We start from the raw sequence: 22,239 nt of genomic DNA, 5'->3' as shown, positions 1-22,239 counted from the left end.
CACCTTCTACAATGGTCCTTTACATATCTCTCCTATAAGTCTCTTGTTCCCAGTTTGGTCCTGCACCATTCACCATCTCTTCTGCTTACTCCACACATCAGCGCACTTCCCTCCCCAGAAACACGCTTTCCCATGGTCTTGAGGGGTACTTCTGTGCAAGTCGTGTACGTGACTGGACTTCACTCCTGGATGTGGGACGTGACTGAAATTTCTCTGAAGTCAAGTGGAAGTTTTACCAGTATAGTTGAAGAAGTTCAACACATGGAAAGCTCTAAGCACTTCTCCAAACACCAAGTGGCCAGCTCCTTCCAAGTGCCCTGGATGCAGACCCCTGGGGTTCCAACCATGCAGTGAGATACATACAATAAAAGATCGGTTTCCATGAGCATTTAAAAGTGACCAGAAGCCTATCTGTGATATTTTCAACATAGTCATTAAAAAATGGTATACCATATCTGCTAAAACCAGAAGTTTCACTGAAATTCATTAAAATAATTAATTATATCATAGATTCTGAGTACCTTCTGAATGTTGAGCTTCTAATAAGTTCTCAAGCTATTTATTCTGATTTAATGCTCATCTTGGAACAGAAACATTGATAAGATAACAAACTGAATGGACCACTGATATTGTCATATCCTCACGTGATTCTAAGAGCTGCAGAAACTTCATAAAACACGTAATAAAAATAAAGAGTTACTAACACTACCACCCAAATACACAATAAGCCACTGGATAAGGGCAGTAAAAATCAAGAAATGTATCCTATCAAACATTAACCACAGTAAACAATATTTGAGGTGGACTCAAAAATTTTCAGTTTTGGGACACTTTCAAAATATCTTTATATTTTTTGGTTTGGCCCTTTTATTTTCCTTTCTTTCTTTTCTTTTTTTTTTTTTTTTTTATATCATGTCTAATAATTTAGAAAAATCTCATGTATTGCCAGTCTTCCACCCAAAACACAAGACTTACAAGATCACTGGGCATGTTAAGAAGCCTGTCTATTAATATTTGTAAACAATCACTTGAGCCATCACCTGACATATTTCTGCTCCTATTGAAATAAAAGTGTTAAAGAGAAGCGGTCAAAGAAACAAATCCCTTCACTTCTACCTGTTACTTTTTCTTCCTTTTTTTTTTTTTTTTTGGAGAAATCATTATTTTTACTTTGATTGACAATGGTGGTGGAAATATACTCCCTTTTCCACTATTTCTAACCCCCTTGAGGATTTTTTGGGGCCTCTTTCAAGGGTTCAACTGAACCCTTTTTTGCAAGCCTGGTCCCCCAAGAATGTTGCTACCAACAAAATTTTAACATCATCACTGTTTTTACAAAAATGCCTAACACATGATTCTTTCCTTATGGTCTTGTCAGTATAGGACTACAAGCCAGAAATTGCCAGGACACAAGTTCCCAGCTCCTCCAGATCTTGGCATTGACTGTCTTTCAGAATCTGGCCCCTGAGGCTTTGCAGTTGGCTCCTGAAAAGAAAAAGGGCCCCTCCTTAAAATCACAGTCCGTGCAAGTTTGTGTCTTCCATGAAAATTAACATGCTGGACAGCAGATGGGACAAACACATGCTAGAGGCCAGATCCTTATGCTGGTTACACCAGCATCATCTGCAAACTTGAGGGAACAAGGGCAAACAACAGAACTAGAGCAATTTACATGAGCAGTAGGTCTGCCTTCCTGCTGGCTAACAGTAACAGTCTGGATTTTCAGGCAGGGGCATGGAGAGAAAGAGAGTGAGAAATTACTACCTTTATACAAAATTGCAGCCCACTACAAAGTTGTCCTAAAAGGATGGTGCTGTGACATTTCACATCTGATTCAGATGCTTTAAAAAAAACAAAGAACAACACACCACCACACCACTTTGCCAAGCAACAGGCTCCACAACTGCCTTTGGAGAGCCAAACAGCCTCCAGGAATACAAAGGTGACTTAATTTCCCCCTCTCTTTTCCCAGTGCCTCATTTACACCTCCTCAAAATACATACTTACGGCAAAAATAATGACAGAGCAGTCTGATGGAATATTCCAGCAGCATCCTGCAAAAGAGCAAAGCCCATGGTGTTCAGACAGTGCACAGAAGAATAAAAGTGCTTTGCATAAAAGCAATTCTTTCTTAGGAAGTCCTGACCTCTTTGACTGGAAGACCCAGATCCTGAACCAATTTTTTTCTCCCTGCCCAACTCTCCCCTTGATTCTTGGTCTCACTGATTTGAGGACACTCATTCTTTCTTACCATTTCTCTTTCATAACTTTTGTCTGGTAACCCTCTAGGCCAGAAGGACCATGCAACCTTGTGTTCTACCCAAGTCCTCCTTTTCTGATAAAGTTCTCACATATTCTTTGGGATACAAAGTCTTCGGTTCCTTCCACTCAAGTTACAGAATTTATTCCTTTGTGCTTTTCAACGGGAATTGGCACTTAACTTCCTAAGGGTGCTGTGAAAATTCCAACTGGACACTAGGCACAGCAGGGATTACCTGTCTAGATAGTCAGACCTGACAGACACTCATGGATTTCTGAAAACAGTAAATTCAGAACAAGCATCTCCGCTTTTGGATCCTCCAGCAAGTATAGAACAAAGATTTCTGTGTTCCCAGGTCAAATATGTCTCCTTCATGGACAGGCTCTCTGGACACATCTGGCATGTTATCAGAATAATTTCCATTCAGTTTGATCTAATGTTCATCAAAGTCAATACTGACATTTCCTGGGTCATGCCAGAGGTCCAGTAATGCTCCATACCTTCCCATACATAATCTTTTAATTACCTCCCACTAATTACTTCTGCAGGGACCTTTAAGATTTTCAGTCTGCAACACCTCTTCCTGATGGTCTCTGGATCAAGTCTTTGCCCAGGAGAAGGGGACTGGCCTGACTCATGTTATAGGAAGGGTTCTGCAGGCCCCTCTGACCCACAAGAGGCTCAACAGCAAGCAAGGGAAAAATACATTTATCATCACTTCTATTGATGAGGATCTATTTCCTGCAGGACTTTGAATCAGGAAACTCCAGTCACATCTATGCGTACACACATGCATGTCTGTACGAATGTGCAAAAACAACTGACCACAAAGGTCAAAGAGGACTGCCACTCCAAGATATAAAAAAGCTCTCAGCTCAACTTCAAGGAAAAGGCAAAAGAAAATGATCAGAGAGAGCAAGAAAGCAAGAGAGACAGAGATAAAGAGAAAAAACCAAGGGGAAGATGATTTTCTATCAACAAAACAGCAGGGACAAATTCTAGTTCATCTCATCGGAAACATCTCCTTCATGTGCAAACACCGCCTGGAGCCAGCACTAATCTCCCAGATTAAAGCCTTTTAATAGCAATTAGTCCTCTCTGCACTAACCCACTGGACACTCCAGTGCATATTTGGGAAAGGGGGGAGACTAGAGGGAGTGTCACCAACCGTTTAACTCATAAGTGCCCTGATGTGTCCGAATCCTTATCTTACACACACGTTTGTGCACAGGCCAGGATGCCATGGCAGTGAAACCTGTTTGGATTGCAGCAGAGAATGGGATCACAACAGCTAGATCTGGGTGTTGCATGTATACTCAGGTGAGCTGGATCAAGTCCAGATCCAGGAGGGAGAATTTCAAAATGGCACTATGGCAAGCCAGAAGCATTAGCCAGCTACAGTTAGAAGCACTGACATACCACCAGCTCCAAGGGCTATCCCAGCTGGCAACAAGACACAGCCACAGGCAACAAGATGTCCTTAGAGTTACCTTCATGCTACCAGCCTGTTGAAGCAGCCTTGGTACTGCTCTCCCTGAGACACCTTCCACCATCTCTGGAGAAAAGGAAGAGGAGAGATTTTTTAAATTGTTTTTGGTTGGTTCCTCTCTGCATGCCATCAAAGGTCTTGCGTTGATCTCTCTGTGAGTGTTTACAGGAAACACGAGCTGATGCCCCATCTGGGTCTGGCAGAGGGCCTCCACCTCCTGCACAGATTGCTACACCAAGAAAGGTAGATCATACAGAAAAGAACCTCAGATTGCACAACAGCCCCTATGAACAAACTGAGCAGCTTGGCTGAAATGGCTGAGAGGGGGAAGAGGAAAGTAGGGGACGCTGGTGCGAAACAGTAGTGTCTGCACAGAGACCCTGAACATCCCAAATGGCAAGCCAAGCAGAATTTTTTGGAAGGAGCCACATGAGCTGCCCTTCAAGCTATTAGACCACACAAATAGGACAGAAGAAAACCTTCCATGAGGTGACTGTAGGAAGGGGAGGAAAAACTATTCTGGGCAGCTTTCACCCTCTTCCTCCCCTCCTCCCAGCAGTGGGAGCTGCCAGAACCCCTGCACAACCCTGTGGTGCCCCCCACTCTCTAACACACACACACACACACACACACACACATACACACACCATCCATAGGGGTAGTGCAATTACTATTCAGGCTGGGGGCTGAAGATAGTCTCCTGGCCCTTCTTCTAATGTAAGGTTATTGTAATTGATATGAAGGTAATTGATAATGTGTTACGGTGAATAATGTCTTCAATTTTCTGCTAAATCCCATTTTTGTAGCCATCTGGGCTCCTCCAACTGCCCCCCTGGGACGCAGAGTAATAGATAGTAATTATTCTCAAGTCATTTACTTTTTCAAAGTGTTTAGTGCTTATCTGTTTTACAATTAAAATGGAAACGACCCTGATTCACTTCCTTTCTTTTTTATTTAAATAGCATTCAGACACACACACACTCTCTCCTACACGCCCTGGAGCCTGGAGGGTGTGTGCCTGTATGTGCAAGTGCATGTGTGCGTGCATATTATTGTCACAGAGAAACACGCAGGACAGAGGTATGTAGTTCCTCATGCACCTTCACTTTGAGGCACTGTGAGAGCCCAATCACACAACACTAAGAAATACAAATTGTGTTCCTTTCCCCCCGCCCCCCTCCCGCTTGTCCCCATGGTGACGAGCAGAGTGAATGCCTCAAAACACCCCACAGAAACACCCCTAGGGAGGGATGCATCCAGCACACAACAATACACACCTCAGCACATCCCAGAAACGCGACACTACCCCAATACTGGTAATCTGTATAAAGATAAACCTTCAAGCTTTAACAACATGGACACAGTTATACCTAGAAGAATACAGCTAATCATGTAAATGCAGAGACCCCTATTAATATACAGCAGTATATGCCAGAATGTACATGTAAATAAACTAATGCAAGCTATTAAAAGCACTACTAATGAAAAACATACTTTGCACAGCAGCTAAACCTATTTCAGTATATGATCCAAACCTCCCCAGTGTTAGCCCCTTTGAGTTCCGTCTCAGTTTGTGGTATGCTAGGTGAGACATAAACAAACATATCTACCATATTCATGGGGATCCACTGTGCTAGAATTAAGGATTTCTGCAACAGTTGTAGCCTAAGCCTTGGTAACCAAAGCACAGGAACATCTGCAGCTACAAACTGCAGCGAAACACTAGCAAGGAGGGCTAATAGGAAAATGGTCCAGGAGCTTTCCTGGGGCCAATACTTGGGTGAGAAAATCCAACTCATTTGAAGCATGCAGAAATAAACCCAGGGGAAATGCTGCGGTTTCTGTGATGGTTTGAGGAGGAACCTGAACCAGTGACTGTGTCAGACCCAGGCAAGTGTGTGGCCCGTAGGGCTTCAGAATGAGATTCTTCAAGTAATCTTCAGATGCTCTCCCATCACCATCTCTGTCCCCAGCCTGCAGGCCACTCTTACTGCAGCAAAAATTATCTCACTGCTATCTTAAGTTTCTGTCTTTGTCACAGAGTCCTAACACGACATGTCCAGGCAGGTACAGACGGGTGTTGAAGCAGAAGCTGAGGAAAGTGGAGATGGTGAGGATCTTGGGACAGCCCTCCATAGTGTTTTACAGGCTCCAGGCTTCAAGCACTCATCCAGAACTCAAATATCAAACCTTTTAAAGATGACTGGCCATGTTCAGTCATAATTCAGAACACATGAGTGGCTGGCATCCAAAAAAGCCCAGACTTCTGTATCTCAATACAGACTCAAAATTTAGGCAACTATTTTGGGAAAACCTTTTATAGTACTGTATTTGGATTATAAACCAGATCTTTCCAGATCAGACACAACTGCGTAACCTTGGAGCTCAAATCCTCCCTGGAGACAGGACAGGAGGAACCAGGTGCTCCATCCCATTCTTCTGCTCCCCAGCTAGAGCAGTTGCGAACAGAGGCTGATGCTTCCCCCCAGCAAAATGGAGGAGAGACACTGCCCCCCAGGATGGTATCTTGCACACTATTCCCTCTCCAAAAGCCAAGATACCGAACCATTGCCAATTTCAGCAGATGGATGATTCAACCTTGTGTAATTAATTTAATTCTGTAGATATATATTTTTTCCCATCTGAACAATCAGATGACAGCTTCCACAACCAGCCCCACAACCCATATCACCACTGCCCCAGCAGACATACAGCCAAGGTTTTCCTCCATTCTCCCAGTAAATCGCTGGAGTGCTGCTGTCCTTTGCCGTCAAGGTAAGAGTGGCCCAGACCTTTGAGCAGGAAGATCCTGTTGTTCTTTTGTTTGAGTTTATAACTGTTTGGGGCTGTTTAGTTGGGTTTTTTTCCCCCATCTTCTGTCTCTTTCTGTTTCCTTTTTAATTCTTTTTAATGACTTTCCCCGATGCAATCGGCAGAGGACCACGCAGAGACTGCTTCCCCCTGCTGAGAGGGAAACAAGAGTGAGGGAAAAGGGCACCAAGGGAACTGTTCACATCCTCTATTCATCTCTGCCAGCCTCTGTTCCCTGGTGACTAGCCCCACACAGCCCAGCTGTGTGGAGTTAGCATGGAACGAAGCAGAACCTAAGCCAGGAAAATCTCAGCCGGCACCACGGGATTTGGCTCTGTCAGCCTTGTCAAAGGCTGTCCTAGGTGTCCTAGCCATGAGAGTGGCCCATATGGTCCTACCACAAGGGCAGGAGTGTGGGTTGAGGAGGGGAAAAATATGTTGTTTTCCATGAGTCCAGCAGAAGTCCCCCTGACAGGGAGAGTGGCTGGAGACCACAGCTCAGCTACTAGGGAACACACATGAGCGCAGCAGCTTGGGAAACCTGCTGCTGGGAAGCCAATGAGCGTGGAAGAAGCAAGCTTAAGACTCCTGCAGTACTCACAAACTCTCTAGTCCAGGCACTCCCAAGTGATGCCATCTTTTGTTCCAGCAGCTCCCCCAGCTCCAACGTGGGAATGAGCTTGGTAGAAGCCAGATGGCTCTTCCTCCGTCTGCTCCCTGGCACTTGGCTGCATATGCATCAGGGAGCAGGGTGACTATCTGGGCAGGCAGGACTGCAAGGTGGAAGCACTTTGCAAGGAAGCAAAGTTTGCTCCAGCTGGTTGCATTTGGTGAGGACCAAATGCAACCAGCTCCCATCTCACCCTGTTGCTGGGAGCACCTCACCTTGGCAAACAGCCTCTGCCCTGCACTGCACGTGGGACAGCTCTGGAAAAGCTGCTGCTGCCATAGCAGGCTCTTCTGATTGCCAGGCTGCTGTTAAAGAGCCATGCATGTTCCAGGGTTGCAGGGAGAAGGGGAGAGCTCTGAGCTGCCAATGGCCTGGGCTGGAACACAGGAGCTGGTGGCTGGTGAAAGAATCATGGGCTTACTGTACTGCAGCTCTGCAGGGGACACCTGTCCCAAACGATCCCTCCCCTAGGAGGAGCCTGTTTAATCCTTAAGTTTTTCCAGCACCAAAGAGGAACTGTGATCTCTGTTGCACGGTATAACAGTTGTTTGATAATCAGTTGTCTTCCAAACAGGAAATTTCAAAGCATTTTGTACCCAACAGCTTGCTAGCGTTGCTTTCTGTTGGGGGAATACATAGCATGTGCTCTATGTTTTCATTGATTCTGGAGGTTTTCCATGAGGGAAAAGGAAAAACCTCAAACTACAAATTCCTTTGAAGTTCCCACTGCTCTGTCAGCTTTCAAGCAGATGAAAAGGATGCAGAAAAAGCAGTGGGAAAAAAAGGCAATGCAATGACCCAGTTACATTCCTGTTGAGACAGATGCATGCAGACCATCCTTGGCTGAGGTATATTCTGAAGCACCTTCAGCCAAGATTCCAGCATCTGCATGGTGATCTCTGCTGGTGCTTCTATTCTCCATGAGTTAGCAAGGGCTTTTACTACATCACCTTCCTCCATTCTAGGGATACTTGTTTCTTTCTGCTTGTTAGCAGGCAGGCAGAGAAAATGGTTGTTTACCTGCTTCTTGATATCATTCACTTATACCCTGGGAAACTGAGCTTTTTATACACAGTCTTCTCGTCCATTTTCACATAAAACAATTCCTTAACCTTTCCTCACCGGCCCTGGTTTTCAGCCCTATGGCAGCCTTCAGCACTATATAAGACAACATTGCACTATGCCAGAGAGCTGCTGGGACCTCTTGTGTCTCAGCAATGACCTTAGCACTGATAAAATGCAGACCCTAACATTTTCTTACTGCAAGAGTGCAACATTAGTGACTCCCACACAGTTTAAGCTCTGCCCTCCCCCCCAGACAATGCACTAGTTCCCCCATTCCTTAATCAGATGTAAACTGAGCCTTTGCATCTACTGAGTTACCTAAGTTTAGTTTATTTCTCCAGCATATCAAGCTATTTTGAGTTACAACCCTGTCCTCCAAAGGATTTGCAACCTTCTTCCAATTTGCTACTCTCTGGCTGGTTTTCATTTTATTACTGAAATCTCTAAAATATTGATCAGAAGTTGGTCCAGGCCAATGCCCTACAAAACCTCCTCCCTTTTCAAGGACTAATTGCATCGGAGTCTAGGGCCATGTTGTGTCCAGACAAAGTAACAAGCACAAGTGGGAACCTCTTCCAAGTTGACGCCTGATCCAACCACACCCTGAATGAGTGCAAATGAGGTACTATAAAGGAGCAGGGGCTGGAAGTCAGCTCTGAAAAATCAAAATAGAGGTTCAGCCAAGAGTGACTGATAGTTGGAAACTAGTCTTCAGCTCAAACTGTGGTAAAAATCTAAGGAAATCCCAGGACTACAGTTCCAGATGAAACACTTGTTGACAGTCATTCTCTTTCTGACCTAATGGGCTGGAAGAGAGGAACAGAGAGAATCTGAAACCCTCAGCAGATTGTTTCCAGGTCTTGCTTTTCTCTTGCAATACACAGTATATGTGGATGCCAAGCAGCAGCAGGGGAGAATCAGAGGGTTTAGATTATGTGCTTTCCTTCTGCTCTGCTATCCTATAGCAAGTCATCCTGGTGAAGAAAATCAAGAATGAAAAGATCTGATAAAAGAAGACAGAATAGGAAAGGAATATAGCAAAAACTGAAACTTCTTGAAATATTCTTGACTGAAAGTGTTTCTAACACAAGAATAAGACAGTGGCTTTATCAGAAGCTTTCTTCACAATATCTTAGTTAAGAAAACACATTTTGCATTTTTAAAAGTATTGGAAAGTTTGGAGGAATCCTCCATAAAAGCGATTCAGGAACTGACAGATGTACAGCAAGGAACTATCTTGAAAAAAAATTCAAGTGTGGAAGCCCCTCTGCGAGGATACTTAAACCATTGGGTTGAAATAGCAGCACCACAACAAAGCATAGAAGGGTATTTACAAGTGACTCTTTTTTCTCCTCACTGCAATATATTTATTAGTCAGTCTTCCCCTTGATATGTGATGCAATCTCCAGGTCTCCTGCAGGAGTTTCGGTGTTGTGGACTGACAGACTGTTCTAGGTGCAAAGCCAAAACAATTACATCCAGGTAGACCTGCACAAACTCAGAGTTGCACAACCCCATGGGCCTGTCCAAAGGGAACAGAGACAATGGCAGTACAAATGCTCCTTGAACAAAGCAGCAGGGAGATTTGGCAGATACCCGGACAGTGATATGCTGATTGTTAGCCAGAGCGTCCAGGAGCCTAACAGCTCTGGTCTGTGCAGTCAGCAAGAACCACTCACAGCCACAGGGGAATTTTTTGAGGCTTTTGAGCAAGGCTCTTAATCATCACTGTTGCTCTCAGTGCCCATGAGCAGAAAATAACACCAAAACTTAAATGTTCTCAACACTGCACCATGGGACAGCCCCAAACAGGACTGCAGACTGCAGATTGCTACACAGCAAACTGCCAGTGCCAGACACTCCAGGCCCATCCTAAGCAAAATCATCTCACACCTTTGCTCTCCTTTACATTGGGGAACTCCTCTAGTGAGCGACTCCTAGTTTCAGTATATCACAGACCACAAGGCAGAACCAAGGTCAAGCCTAGAAGTCAGTGCATACATTGGCATCTGGATTAACAAGACCCATAGTGGGTACAACAGTGCCTGATCTGCTGATAGCCATTCCTCCAACATTACACAGTCAGAGGCTGAGGGCCCATGGACAAGCTTAATGTCATTCCACCCAGGACATCCCCTTCCCATGTTCCTTGACATATAGGTCTTCTAGTAAGGTACCTTCGTGATGGAGGGATGGCAAATAGCATGAACACAAACAGTCTCTATTGTCACTTGTTAAGACCAATGAATTCCTCAGAGCTATGTCTGGCCCTGAAGTCTGATTCCAGCTCTCTCCTTCGTGAGCCTAATGAAGCCCATATTAATCCTGAGAGCATGTCCCAGCATGCAGATAAAGGCCACACCTTCAGCCCAGCGTCACTCGGTGGAACAGGGCAGGAGTTGGGGCATTGCACTGAGGTCACCTGAGGTTAGGCAGGAACTGAGACAGACCAGGCCCCCTGACCCTGCTGAAGTCTGCACATGTCTCTGCTCTCCTTCTCCAAGCAAGACAGCAGCCCAGAGGTCAAGGTGCTCTCTCTCAATCCCTTTTCCCCTGATCTCCATCCTCCTCACACCCTGCATGACATCCAACACACCAGCCCTGAACGAGCCAGCTGCAGCAGCCGGTGGATACCTCTGCTGTCCCACTGCCCTCCCTGGCTCTCCTGCTGCCTGCAGTCAGGAAAGCCCACTCCAGCCTGCCCGGGGTGGGCGAGCAGGCTGAGGCAGGTCATGTATCACCCGGGGCGGGGGCCGAGGCGCGTCCCCTCAAGATGACTTCAGTTGCATTCCAGTGAGCCTGGCAACCTCCCGCACACACAAATAAAAGGAAATGAGAAACTTGGCAACAAAGAAACTGGCAGGGAAGCCACAGAGGCACAGAGGAACGGGAAAAGAGATTAAACACAGGCTCAAGAGCCCCAGCGTGCTGAGCCTTCCTCTCTAAAGCCTCCCTTTAACTTCGATGGGGGGGCACAGAAGTCTTCTTTGCACTTGAAAGGGCAAGAGGAGGGGCTGGATAAAAGGGATCCAGCATTATCCGGAATTGAGAGCACAAGAACACGCTACAAAGCTTTAAAAAAAGTGCAGGCACCCAGCTTCTCTATATACTTTCCTCAATGGAAATCAGGAACTGGGATCTGAATCTGGCCAGAGAGGAGATCAAAGTGGAGACATTACAGGAGGAAGTTTAATAATGCAAAGTAGTCTGATGAATTCTCTTCCCAAGTTCCAGCTTATTTTTTTTTTAGAAGTAGGATAACATATTTGAGGCCCTGCAGTTTATAATGGCAGACACTAATTTGTATTGATACTATATGCTAAGAGTCCATCCCAATATATTAGACCACTGGTGTTTCTGTGTGTTAGGATAACTCATAAATGTGCTATGGCGCTTAGAATTTTTGGCTGGCAGTGGAACTATTTAAATCAATCCATTGCAATACTGAGACAGAATTCACCTGCAGTGTATACTGCAGAATCTACAGTACACTCTAAGGTCTGTGTTAAGATCCATTCAGAAGCCTGTGCTTTGTAAATCACAAGCTGTGTGATTTCCTGTACAGAGTATGTATGTTGTGGAGCTGACTGATCATAGATGTAATATCTACCTTGCTCTTTATGTATCATTAAACATCAGGCACTCAGCCTGATCAGGGGAAGAAGACAACCCTTTCTTATCAAGGGGAGAGGTTGTTTCAGAAACAAAATGGGAAACACCCACAAAGCCCGTTCTCTCTGGATGACAAAGGACACACTATGCAGTCGTGGCAGTGCAAGGCAATAGGCAAAGTATTTGCACCAAGCCTGAGAAGAGCCCAAAGCAATTGTTCTTCCAGAGCTAAACTCTGATTCTTTGGATGAGCTAGTTTCCTCTTCTGAAACACACAGGGATGTTAAAGGATTATTAGTAGAGAACCAACTCACTCCTTCCAGACACACACATATTACACACTTGGAAGATGATCTTTCTTCTTATTCCTTAAAGAATCAGAGCAGGTAGCAAACAAAATGTCAAGGGGATCCATGGGACTCAGAAGACCTGAATGATCAGACTGTATAAACTATCTGTGACAGCATAGGCCTATGTCATAGGACTGTGGGAGCTACCTTGGAGGATCTTCTCCCAAATACACATAATCACATGAGCACTATCTCCCACTGATACAAAGGTATCTCAGTGCCACAGCAGTCTAGCATCACAGATATCTGACTGAGCATCCACATATCATGAACCACCTTAGTACATGGACTGGGACAGCAGTGAATAAATGGATTAGGATTGGGACAGTAAGCTCCACTGAGACTTGAATGCAGCAGATCTAGTGGATATCTCCTCTGTAATCTGGCTCTGCGAATCAGAACCAGTGCCAAAAAGTGGGATCCCAGTCTAAAGGGAAAAAAAACATAACCTGACATACTTACCTGGTGATATGGTGAACCATGGTGACTACAAAATTTTAAGTGCCTGGCCATTCTGCACAAAGGAATATAAGGCTGGTCAAATATTCATGTGTCCTCTTCAAAAGGGGGATAACAGGTTTCTGTTCACACTCCATATAACAACTGGTTCATACAGCATGTCAGAGGTGCCACTCTCTCCAAGGTTCTGAGGTCTATACCCAAGCTTCTTTTGCTGAAAAGAAGGGAAAAAGAACAGAGAAGCAATTTTTTCTGTGGGGTCTGCAGCATTCAACATCAGATGAGAAATTTTCTTTCATGAGTTCATTCACAAGAAGACCTGTGATCCTTTTGGTTCCTTTAAATCCCTAAACTCAGATGGAGAGAGGATTTCCAAGTCAAAGGGATGGGTTCCTGGCTGTATAAACACAGTGGTTTCCAAGAGAACCTTAGGCTGAATCAATGGACGAGGAACATTTTCCAAAATAGCTGTAAATTGAAAAGTTCAAGCAGGGGGACAGTGTTTTCAAGAGAGTATGAAGCAATCAGAATAAAGCTGGGATACTTCTTTCTATTTCTACTACTGTATCTTGTTGAGCATCTAACCTACTCTGGACCTGGACTTCCCCATTTGCAGAATGGAAAATGATTCCCCATGCTTTAGGCCTGGTTCCTAAGCCTGTTTTGCCCAGATCCCCATGGGAACTTTCATCCACAGCAAGTGGATGCAAGTGACTCTCCATATTCACACCATCTTCCACCAGGGCTCATGTGCAAGGCTGAGTCCACCTTTGTGTGGTCCCACCCTCCCATACCTGTTTTCAGGAAAGCTGAGCAAAGGGGTGGGAGCATGGGACAGAAAAGAAGAGGAGCTGGGCCTTACCTCCAGTTTAGACTTTCTGAAGGGTATAGGAGAAGAGTTCGAAAATGCTCAGTTTTCCTTTCTATGAAGCAGATGAGCTATATTCTTAACCTCCTTTTGCCCAGGGGGTAATGCTTCCTCTCTCACTGCTCCAGATGGGTTGAGAACTGAGAACACCGTGTTCACGGCTTCTGGCCCACTGCATATCTTACTTAATCTGCAAAAATACCAACCTAAAACTGAGCTCCCTGGCTTGGAAAAATGAGGCTATTGGAGCTGCCCTGGCAAAGGCTGCGTGGTAGTTCTGTGGCATCACATCTCTGTCCTCACAGGATGTGGGCTGCAAGCTGACTCCGCTTAGAGAGAACATTAACTACACCTCTTTATTATTGAGAAGAAATTTATTGGAGACATCCCTTCCTCTCTCCAGCTTCTCCTTTACCTTCGCAGAAAAGTAAACATTTAATTTTTTTTGTTGTTAATAGATTTAATGTTCATTTGTCGGTAGCCTAGGGGCAGGAACGCATGACATTTCAAATAATTGTTGTTTCGGGGGTATCCTCTGGAGGAAAATGCTGCAAAAGTGTGGAGAAGATTTAAGTAAATTACTGTGTCAGCTTCTATTTATTCCTTACATGATTGCCAGAGGCAGGGCTGCGAGATAACCATTAGAGGCCCAGCCATAAAACAGGGAAGCAGAATTTCAAAAAGCCGGAGTGCCATTACTGGAAAGTTAGTGTGTAACATGTTAAATTATCCCCAAAGTAGGGGGAGGTAGGAGGGGGAAGCCACGTGTCTAAGAGTGAGAGAAAAGAAAAAGAAAGGAAGAAGGACTGTGGAAGTGAAGGGAAGGAGTTACTCCATGAGGAAGGAGAGAGAGAGAGAGAGAGAGAGAGAGAGAGAGAGAGAGAGAGAGAGAGAGAGAGAGATAGATAGATAGATAGATAGATAGATAGATAGATAGATAGATAGATAGATAGATAGATAGATAGATAGATAGATAGATAGATGAAGAAGAAATGAAGACATGAAGACTCAGGCAATTCTTGAGTGTAGCTCTGAGGGCCTGCCATGATGCTTGAGGACTTTTGGAGAAGGGAGTCCTGTCTGATGATGTTGAGGTGAAATGTGCCAGGAAGAGGAATAGCTGGGCATTACGCTTGAGGTGTTTCAAAGCTACATGATGATTCAGCTGAAGTGGCGCGAAACAACTCCTTTTCCAGTAGCCAGAATAGGCTACAGACCTGGCAAATCCAGTTGCATCTGTGTAAGTACTTTGGGCCTAGTTCCCTCCCATTTTGTTGCCATCATGTCTCTCGGGAGAAACCAGAGGGTTTAAAGAGAGTCCAATTTCCTGATCATTGAGGTATCTTGAAGGATGTAGGCACCAATATGCCAAACCAGCCCACAGCATGGGGCAGTCTGATGGAGGCATGTGAGGACTCAGGACACTATGGGTTGTCCCATCTGTCAGGACCCGGGACACTGTTCCCTCCTCTCCCATCTCAGCCTTTGCCTGGCTCACACTGAATTCTTGGAGGTTTACTACATAGTGTGTGGAGGCAGGGGAAGTGTGTGACAATGAAAGTCTCAGCTATGCCAACAATCTCTAGGACACCCCAACAGCATCTAGATGTTGGCTGACTAGTGGGAAGAAGACAGGTCTCTCCACTCAGAACAATCAGCTTCAATCTGTCCCGTATCAGATCCTTCTCATCTCCCACCTCTCAACTGTGGGACAGTGTATCACCCAAAGGACCAGTCTAAGCCAGAGGCAGCCTCAGCTCTGCTTAAGACCATGAATACTGCTGCAAGATGATGCTCAGGCTGAAAGTTAACCAAGTCTTAAAAACAAAAGGAAGGAAGCCTTCCTGGAAGGAATGGGAAATGCTCAGTGTCCCTTTGACACTGAAAGGGACAGGAACTATCTAATTAGCCACTGGGGGCAGGAGGAGATCCTGTGGAGCAGCAGGTTTGTTGTATCTGCCATGCAGGATTTTTGTTGAAGTGTCTAACACAGCAGGAGAATGGCCCCCTGGCCCTTTGCTGTAATCAGGCCTGGCCCTCCTAGTGCTCTCACAAGTCAGCCATCCCTTGCCCCTCACACCTAATGTTCCTTGTTGTGTCCATTTGTGCTGCTCTGGACAGACCCTGCCTGTCCTGCACCAGCCTGCTCATCCACCTCCCTCCACTCCTGTTTATTACTCACGCTCTACAGCTCAGCTCTGCCCTCTGACTCATTGCCCAGAAGCTGCCGGTTCTCCCTTTCTTTCACGGTAATTTATTTACATCATGAAAAACAACTAAGTTCCAAAAAGTCTTATTTACCTCAGAGATCTGGTTTTATCTTCCCCAGCATCACTCTTCATTTGTTCCTGCCATTGCTTTATTTTTCCTCACTCTTTTGTCCAAAGTAAGCTCGGCTGTGTGGGAGGCAAGGGGCTAACAAACTTGGGTGTGGGGCCCAATAGCCTCAGCCTCTCCAAGTCAATGGCTCTGCTCCCATCCTCTCACCCAAGAGGATGAGAGTCCAACCACACACTCAACAATAAATAACCAGGGAGATTTTTTTTCTTTTTTTTAAACGACTCACAAGGAAGACTTGCTGGTTAAATCATTGCTAACTCTCAACCTCCTCAATATTTCTTTGCTAATAGACTTCAGGTTTAATTGAAGGATCTTCTCTGGACTCTGTCTAAGGCACCATTTTCTCTTTAACCCCACCGCTCACAGCCTCACAAAAGCCAATCCATTAAGGGTCTTCATTAGTTTGAGCACCAGCCAACCACCCAAGCGGCAAAGGTCAAACACAGTCACCTGTCACAACATGGCAGTAAAACTACTAATTGTATGGGAACAAATGAGATAAAAAGATGGTACTATTATGCTATTTGATTTATTTTGTTTCCAAAGAGTCATTTAAGACTAATTTACTTTGCAAGCCATAGAGTGGGCCTGTGTGGATATAGATACTTCTGTGAGCAAGTGTGGGTCTGTACATGTGCACATATGTGTATCTCTCTCGTGGATGTATATGCACATGTGCATATACAGGGGTCTGAAATGCAAGTCTAGGGAATCATAAAGTCACGGCACCATAAAGACTTACATTTAACCCTTCATACAGGCAGAACCCCACATCACACCAAAACAGCTCTGCATACTGCAGTAGTGGCTCAGTCAGTCACATCAGTCCTACTGCTGCCAGCTCACTTGTCTGAGTACCATTCCTCAACAGCCCAGCTGCAATGACAACAGCCAAGGCAGCCAGTACAGGATCCCATTTTGGAAGGGCACTTGCTTTGGAAACCGTTCTCTACCTTTTTTTGTGCTCAGGAGGAGAAAATGGCCCACATGCCCTCTGGTGGACACGTGCCACTTAGCAGCTCTAGGATCAAGATGGAAAGCTGGAAGGGGCCATATTTGTAGACACAGAAAGTCATCTCTGTAAGAGATGTTTAAAAGCTTGCTTTCTCTCCAGATTATCCTGGGAATCATGTTCCCAGGACATGTCTGTGGTCACCAGCTGAAAAAATCTGCGCTTTCTGAGACACAAAATACACAGCCCAGCCTCACCTCTTCATTGTAGGTGCCAAAACAACATCGTCATCTTCACCACCAGTTCCCATTACAGATGGAGGTATTGGTTTTCCTGGAAGAACACATAAATATTACTTCTTCTGGAATAAAGACTTTCTTATTCAAACACAGGATCCAACTTCAGGCTGTGTAGTCACTCTTCAGCACAGCAGACCAAATATCTGATAGATTCAAGAAAAAAGTTTCCATGGCTTTTAAAAGACACTTAAGGCTGATCACAGCTTTGATATGGAATATAGAATCACCAGGAATTCTCTGAGTAGAGGTGAAACGTTCAGGGGCTTTTCAAAGAAAAATCTCTCCATGCTCGTGCATTAGGGGAACTGCCTTGGCTACTTTGTGGTTAAGATTACCAGTTTCAGGGCAATGCAGGGAAAGAGAGCAAGCTCTTGGAACATACAAATGTGGGGAGACGTGACCTCTCAGGAATGAGATAGCTTCCTCCTGCGCAACCAACTGTGCGGTGTGATACATGTCCAGACTTGATGATGAGTAGAGTTGGGAGAGTGGGAATATTTCCATGAAGGCAGTGAGGTAATTTCTGCTTTTCTTTGAAGTTTTTTGATCTCTGTTCATCAGGGAGTCATGTAGATCACCACAATTAATACATGACACCTCTCTCCTGTTCTGGGGCTCTTAAAGTCCAGAGTTGATCTTGTCCCATGTTTTCTTTTCCTGCTGAAAACAGGAAGGACCTTGATCACAGCTTTTTGTGCCTATGGTGAACATTTAGATTAGCCAATACTGTAATTAGGGACCTGAATCACATGTCAGCTGTTTATCTGCTCCCTTTCCTCATCTTTTCTCAGTTTGTCCCCAACCTCTTTCTCCTTGCCTCTTCCCTTTGCTTTGCTCTGCTCTCACTCTCTCTCCCAGTGCTAAGATAGCCCTACCAGACTGCTTGTCTTCAGCATTCATCAACATTTTACAGAGGATCCCACCAGCTCAAACTCATTAGCCCTTAGCTAACAAAGGGCTTATGATAAAAATATATTCCCTTAGCTTGTATATAAAAAAAGACATTTCCTACCATGGGTGAGAAACAGTCTCCACCAAGCTTGTGATGCATCCTCACAGCTACCAGCAGGACCCTACAGTGAGGCTGATTTCTGAGTAGAAGGGAAAATTGGAATTTTTTTGCTGGCAGTGGGTCATTTGCACCTTGTAATTGTATCCAGCCAGCTCTAAATTTGCTTCAGAACTGGAAGAAGGGGAAGGGAGGGGAATGACAAGAGCATTAAAACACTTCTCCTTTTTTTTTTTTTTGTTTTTGAAAGGCTACATTTCAATTCACCTTTTCTTCTGACAAAATTTGAAAAATAATAAACCACACAGGGCTTCTTGAGACTTTTTCCCCCCATTCCTCAGATATTCCCATAACACAAGAGGGTAAGCAGCATTTCACAGCTCCAGTGGAGTCCAAATTAGTTTTTCTGGCAACTAAATGCAGTGTCTCCTCCACTATGCACACACACACACACACACATCACTGCCTAAAATATTAACAGATCCTGCCTGAAGTGCAAAGCCAAGGAATCAAAAGGATGCAATACCAGAATTAAAACTGCCTTGTAGTGTTAGAGCCCCTAAATACATATTACATTATGTAATCAGTTCAATTACACAATCTCAACTGTATCTCCAAGGAAATCGCTCCTTCATCTAGGGTGTTTCCCTAATAAGTGACTCTGCCCTTATTTTATTTTCTCTTTGTTCACTTAGGTGCTATGCACTGCACAAACCTTTTTCTGAAGACTAAATCATACATTTCTTCCTCCTGTGGCTTTTTTTCTGATGTTCATCACAGGAGTGGTAGTGCCTTTCTTAGTTGAACCTGCTTTATCTTCCAGAAATGGGATTTGTTATTTCCATTCTAGAGACAAGAAACTGAGGCACACAGGAATTAAGATCCAAAGGCATCTGATTCATTTTGGAAACCCTTTATGTTTCAGTGCATTTAACTCACTCTGTGCAAGCACCACAGTTCCCATTATATTCAGCAATGACATCTGTGACTCAGAGCCACACCTTTAGACAAAGCAGGGGAAAGCACAACCCTAAAAATTAGTGAATTACTACTGGGGAAAAGTAACTCATCCAACATCTCTTTAGAACTGCCATTTCAGTAACCATGCAATGAGCATTTCTTCACCAGACCCTGACTCACTGCAGGTTCAGTAAGTAAGGAGGCACTGGCCATACAGATGAATCTCTTTCACTCTGCTCTACTCCTGAGCACATCCAGGTTGAGCAGTGTAGAAGATGAGAATGCTATTTAAAATGTTTGTAACCGAAGACTTGTCTATAAGAAATACAAACAGAGATGCCTGACAGAAGTTATCAGATTTTCACCACACTAATGCTAACCACGATGAGAAAAAAACTATTTTTTTCTGTGGGTGGAAAGGAGAAAGAAGACATTCTTAGCTTGCTTTCCCAACACGTAAGAAAACTACATACTGCCCCACCTCATATCAAATCAAAAGAGAGAAGACCAGGCACCACACTGTCAAGAATAATTGGCTGTGCAAACACAATTTAGAAAGCATCAGATTTGCAGTAAAATATCTTGGAGTGACGATGAATCACATCCATGAGTCAACTATGTCAAGTTTTTCAGGGAAAAAAAAAAAAGCAGCCACCACACCAGTATTGTGAACAGCAGTGTCCTTTGGCAGACATGTGAATTACTCTTCCCACTATAATCTATCCCAGAAAGGCCTCCTTTTGTGGCCTGATTCCATATGGGGCAATCTAAGCAATGTGTAAATGTACTCAGGACTCCAAGTCCTCAGACTGGGGAACAAATGATTAGACATCTGTGAAGATGAGATGGAAGACCAAAAGAACAGGAATTGTGTGGCGGGGGAAAATAAGATTGAGGAGAGACATGGCAGCAGTTTACTAATAGGTGAAAAAAAGAAGGAGTAAATTTTTTCCATGTCACTGACAGATACAAAGAGAAGTTATGGACTTAAACTGCAACAAAAAGAGATTTACTCTGGACACTGGCAAGAATGTTAGAGGAGTAAGTACTGCAATAGATTTGCCCGGAGAGAGGAAGATTACTTCACTGGAGGTTTCTAAGGATGGATTAGACAAACATCTGTCAGAATTGCTTAGATAGCTGTGATCTCTCCTTGGAAGCAGAGGTATAGGCTAAAGATATCCTGAATAAAGCTCAGTCCTCATCAAATTCCAGCACTGTGATCCAGAGCATGGCATGCCAGTTCTACTCAGAGAAACACATAATATGACATTGTTTAAAACTATATTTTCCCAAAAGATATAAATTAATTAATAAATGTAAAACTTCAGCTAAGCAAACACCTAGCCTGCAAGATCTGAGACCATGTGGTTAATGTTTGACAAAACATTCACAAGAAAACAGAAAATAGGGGTTGATAATTAGAAGTTTGGGCAGATCCTGCCAACAGCTGGTACTTTCAGACTCCATTGTAACTCAAGAGAGATGTACTGATTGAAGAAGCAGTGGCTTGTGGAGCTGATGAGAAAGTCCTGGAATTACTCTTCACAAAAAAAGTAGGGATGGGTGAGAACTCCAGCTCAGGGACAGTTCATCCCAACAGTCCCCTGAATTCTAATTTGATTTTGCTTGTGTATCATTGCCTGTTCGCAGTCAACGGGTGTCTCCAGACCATGGCTCTTTTATGTTGTAATGTTACGGATCCCCGGAAAGCCGACAGGGAACTTCTCCGCTCATCCCGTGTGGCCCCGCTCTGCAGCCGCAGGACGGGACGGTCCTTCAGCACCGCGGAGAGCGGCCCCGGCCCCGCCCGACACCCGGGTCCGGGAGGCGAGCGCCCTGGCATCCTCTGGGGAAATGGGCCAGGCTCCTCCTCGGAGGCATCCCCACCCCGAGCCGTCCACCAGGCAGCTTGTTACGTGGCGAAAACTTGCCTTTCCTGTGATTTATTCAGGCTTACCTCGCGTGGGCTGAAATCTGTTCCAAGGAAATACTTAAATCTGAATGATGACTGATTCTGAAACAGAACTCTAAAGTTTAACCTTGCACCAATTTTTGATCTAAAATTATTATATTGAATAAATGTATTCCTACCATTCATTATCTTGGGGGGGGGGGGGGGAGGAAGAAAAAACCCACCAAAAAACAAACCACAAAGCCTCATATTACTGTCCTAACATGATTTTGTTCCCATTGTAAATGGCACCAGGTCATTAACCAAGCTAGTTAAGTAACTCACCAATTTGCTAGCCATCCTGCCAACCAGAAAACCAGCCTGTTACTTGGGTAATCAGATAATTGCATTTTACATTTTCAAATAACCCTTAACAATCGGGAACTAATTAATGTCCGTAACACCCCAATGAACTATCAATGCTAACTTCCAACTTACTGATAGGGAAACTGAGGCAAAGATATTTGTCCCAGGCTGAAAAACCCATCCAGAGCAAAGGAACAGCTAGAAGAAACTTCTGGTTCCCAGCCTTGTATCCACTCCATTCCCTTGGAAACACATGAAGGATGCCTTTACCCATATGACGAAGCTACCAGCAACCACTGAATCATCAACTAAACCATCAGTCAGCCTAATAATTAGCCAATTAATTAGCAATCACACAAAGCAGATTCATTTACTCAGGATGACATCTAATACTGTACTAGCAGAAAAGTTGGATGGCAGAATCTAAACAAGGAATGGAATAGCAAAGCTTTACCACATGCCAGGCCCTGGCCAGCTTGCTAACAGTGGTCAGATTTAGGGTCTAACACTGCAGCAGAGTTTCTTGATGGTTGATGCACGCAGGTCTACATTCCTGGGTCTTGCTGGAGGAGATGGGGATCCTCTGGCCAGAGAAAGGGAAGACTGGAAATCCAGTTTTGAGCCTGAGTCCCAACACGCTTTCCAGGGTGTCAGGGACAATGCACACCCTTTGCTGCATACAGGAAGTAGGCAACGTTTCTGCCGTACCTTCACAAAGTACATCTAAGTGGTACATTTTCAGTGTAGTGCAGTGTTGAGAGCCTGGTAAAAAAAGGTATCTGTCTTTATCACACAGGGCTTGGTGTATTAGCCATCTTCCTGTTCAAGTCCTTCC

General features: G+C 44.5%; 1 long non-coding RNA gene across 1 annotated transcript in view; it reads right to left on the bottom strand.

Annotated features, from left to right (window-relative positions):
* The window catches only part of LOC135417969 (uncharacterized), a 333,771-nt gene that overhangs the window by 26,167 nt on the left and 285,365 nt on the right, over positions 1–22,239 (bottom strand). Inside the window, exons 4-8 of the long non-coding RNA XR_010432281.1 lie at positions 17,134–17,209; positions 12,720–12,930; positions 6,462–6,713; positions 3,751–3,815; positions 2,008–2,054 (exon numbers count right to left, since the gene is read on the bottom strand). This is a non-coding gene — a long non-coding RNA (uncharacterized LOC135417969). The remainder of the gene's footprint in view (positions 1–2,007; positions 2,055–3,750; positions 3,816–6,461; positions 6,714–12,719; positions 12,931–17,133; positions 17,210–22,239) is intronic.

Source organism: Pseudopipra pipra, chromosome 8 (assembly GCF_036250125.1).
Source record: "Pseudopipra pipra isolate bDixPip1 chromosome 8, bDixPip1.hap1, whole genome shotgun sequence".
NCBI lineage: Eukaryota > Metazoa > Chordata > Aves > Passeriformes > Pipridae > Pseudopipra > Pseudopipra pipra.
This window is presented reverse-complemented; position numbering and strand designations above follow the sequence as displayed.